Here is a 3,530-nt window from a genome sequence, read left to right as displayed (position 1 = left end):
AACAAACAAGGAATACTGAGGTGCAAGGTGCAGCAGAAATCGCTTGGGAAAAGGTGTTACGATAACAATAAAGCCGTTAATAATTTGACCCCAGAGATACTGAGTATCGAATGCTTAACACTTACGCTGTGGAAATGTCCTTTAAGTTAAATTATCCGTTATCAGATGCAATAAGGCCCAACGTACTTTTTTCTTGGTCAAAAAGTCATATGTAATATTTTTAGCACTACTTGTACACCAATTTTGGCTTGTGTATGAACGATTGGCAGTTCACTTTGGAAAACGAAAACCAGTTCCAGAACTGGAGAGCTAGGCTAAATGCCCAGGGTTACCAGAATCTCGTCCTTAGGCTAATTGTGGACCCTACTCTAACTTTGGAGACTAGGGAGGGGTTGGCATCCCGTCTACATTAAGAAAAAAAAAAAAACTACGAAACTTAGAAAGAGGAGACGGGATTAAGGTCAGGTGATTTCGGCTTACCCTGTCTCAGATTTCCGGGGAGTCCCTCCTCGGCTGCTAGCAAGGCAGGATTCATGGGACCCTGTCAGGCTGGCTCCCATCATGATACTTGCTGGGTAAAGCATTTGGGACCCCAGCAATTGGATGAAGGGAGGGAACCCCTTAGCCTTAGGTTGGTTTTTAATGAACGTCATGGTGGTGCAGAGGACCCTCGAGCCCGAAGTTCCACACACGGGTCTAACCTCTGAAGGACATTTTTGGTGGAGGTTTTGAATATTCTGAGGCTCTCAGAGCATCCCAAACTGACTTTGATGTCACGAAAGCTTAGGCGACTGAGAGTCGGCATAGCCACACTCTCTGAGGTGATGCCTCTTCTGTTGACAGAGTTACCCCGCTTGATGCTTGTATAATTATGGTGAGGCTGAAACATACTTTGAGCTTCATCTCTCTTGGTGCAGCATATGTTTCTACAGAGATGAGTGATATTGAAAAGAAAGAGCGGTTTTATCCCAACTCGACTTCGTTGTCAGCAATGCCTCTTGTAGGATACACTATTGATCTTGGGCGACTTCACTGCAGTAACTGGCATTGACAGAGAAGACTTCGAGGAACGTGCAGGACCTCATGGTTCTGGAACAAAAAATTTCAGTACGTCTTACCTTGCGGATTTCACAAAATCCTGCAAGCTGAGAGTTACTGGATCTTGGTTCCTATGGCCCTATCTTTTCTGCTGGACTTGGTTTTATAATGTCAGAGACGACTGACCACATCCTTGTAAGAACTTCCCAGGGGATCATTTATAACTGCAGAGTCAAGAGTGCAGATATTTAAGTTTCTATTCAGAGTCTTCTTGTTGTTACCCTATAGTTGCAAATCAGAACTGAGAGAATCCTATGATGCCACCTAAGGAGGGTTCATCTTGAGAAACTAAGGAATAAGAAGTGTCATTATGAGTTTGCATTGGAAGCCTCAAATTGTTTTGAGGTGCTCATTGTTGTGAAGGATCCTTGAATCGTAATGCTTTGGCAATAGATGATGCCTGCATTGGAAAGCATCTGTTCTAATATATTCCACCTAACTGGACAGTAGGTTTGGTCATCCCTGTCAGAAAAAGGAAATGAGACCAATGTGAGTACAGTAACTCTGTAGTGTTAGTGTTCATTGTGCCAAAGAAGGTTCTTGCTCCTGTGCTCTTGATGTGTATCCCAGGCCATTTTTTTAAATGCCAGAGTCCTGAGTAATACGGATTCACGCCGAATAAGTCCACAGTTTACCGGATCTTAGTACTTCGAGTTCTCATGCAATGCCATCATGAGTACCAGCAAGGACTGCTTGCTGCCTATGTCGATCTCAAGAACTCATATGACTTGGAAAATGAGGTGGCTCCAAAGGAACTCGAGTGATTCCCTGGGATCCTCACATGAATTATCCAGCTAATAGCTGGCCTGTACTGGGACACTGAGTAGTATCAAATGTGTATATATTGGGAGGGAGAGGGAGACATCTGATTTCTTTCCAGTAAGATCATGAGTGAGACAGAGATGTATCGTTGCCTCATCACTTTTCAATATATGACATACGTCTGTTCAGAAAGAATCCATCCTCAGGCTCTTGAAAAATAACTAACCTGTTGAGCCAGGACACTACCCTCCCCCCCCCCCCAAGTAGGCCCCTTCTGACCTGACACACGTAGCCCAGCTTTCTTTCCACTGCCTGAAACAATTTTCTGGCAGGTGCTTTGACACAGTCATGATCTCTTCTCTCGTCTCAAATCGGGAACACTTCAGCAGAGCTTTGAGCTTAGGGAATAACCAAAAGTAACACGGAGCCATCATGTCTGGTGAGTAAGAAGCCTGCCGGACCTGAAGGATGTTGTGCTTGGCAAGAAATCCCTGAATCAGTTGAGAAGAATGGGCAGGGGCTTTGTCATTGTGCAGCTTCCAACTTGCCACTTTCCAAAGGTCTAATCTCTTCCGCCGAACTGCGTCACGAAGACGAAGGATAACGTCGAGTTGGTAATGTATGTTGACAGTCTGACCTTCTGGTGCGTATTTGTGATGCACAACACCACTATAGTAGAAATAAAACTGCCAACATGCGAGTGCATTTTACCTTTCTGCGGACCTGTCGTGCCCCTTTTTTTTTTTTTTTTTTTTTTTTTTTTTTAGCCAAGGCAACCCAGCATACTTTCACTAGGACGACTGAGCTTTAGTTTCTGGGTCATACCCATACACCCAAGTCTCATCTCCAGTGATAACAATCTTCAGAAAGTCTGCATCGTGATTTGCACGCTCCAACATGTCTTATGCAACGTTCATCCAAGAGAAGAGACCGTAACGAATGCGACAAAGCACCTGCAAGAGATACCAAAAACCGACTTTGAAAAATGTTTCCTGCAGTTAATAGAACGCTGGGCTACATGTGCCAAGTCAGAAGAGGCCTACTGTAAGGGGGATTAGTGTCCTAGCTCAACAGGTTAACTATTTATTTTTTTAGAGCCTAAGGTTTGATACTTCCTGAACAGATCTCGTATACCTGGTCGGGGTGCTGGGTCCAGATGAGAGTTAGAGTCACTGTGAGAGAGTAATTTGCAATTTTAGTGTTCCTGGTCTTGACGTTGCTGACGATGTATTCATCCTTGCAGAGTTGATGGAAACACTCCTGAGTGCTTTCAAGGCATCCAAAGCCACTGGGACTAAAGATATCCTTGGCCAAGGTAAAGGTCCAGGCATTTGGGGACTTGTTGGATGAAACAGTACATTCAATGTGTGTATGTGATAGAGACGAAGAATTCTAAGAAAGATTCACTTATCTTCTTACTGTGATCCATAATAACGGTAAATGAGATGATAGGATCTCTCACCACACTGGTCTGGCCTATGGTGTTACGGATATGCTCAGTTCGATTATTTAACCTTATAGATATTTGTGTAACATGCAGAAGGTCGAAAATCCGCATCTTCACGGCGCTGGTGCTAAGTTTTTACATTATGGCTGCAAAACTTGGACATTAAATAATGCCTTAGACCACCAAATTGATTCCTTTGATAGAAAGTGCCTTTGCAGGATCA

The sequence above is a fragment of the Coenobita brevimanus genome, chromosome 8, assembly GCF_032717465.1.
Source record: "Coenobita brevimanus isolate Jiangsu-jjx chromosome 8, ASM3271746v2, whole genome shotgun sequence".
NCBI lineage: Eukaryota > Metazoa > Arthropoda > Malacostraca > Decapoda > Coenobitidae > Coenobita > Coenobita brevimanus.
Note: the sequence above shows the minus strand (reverse complement) of the source record.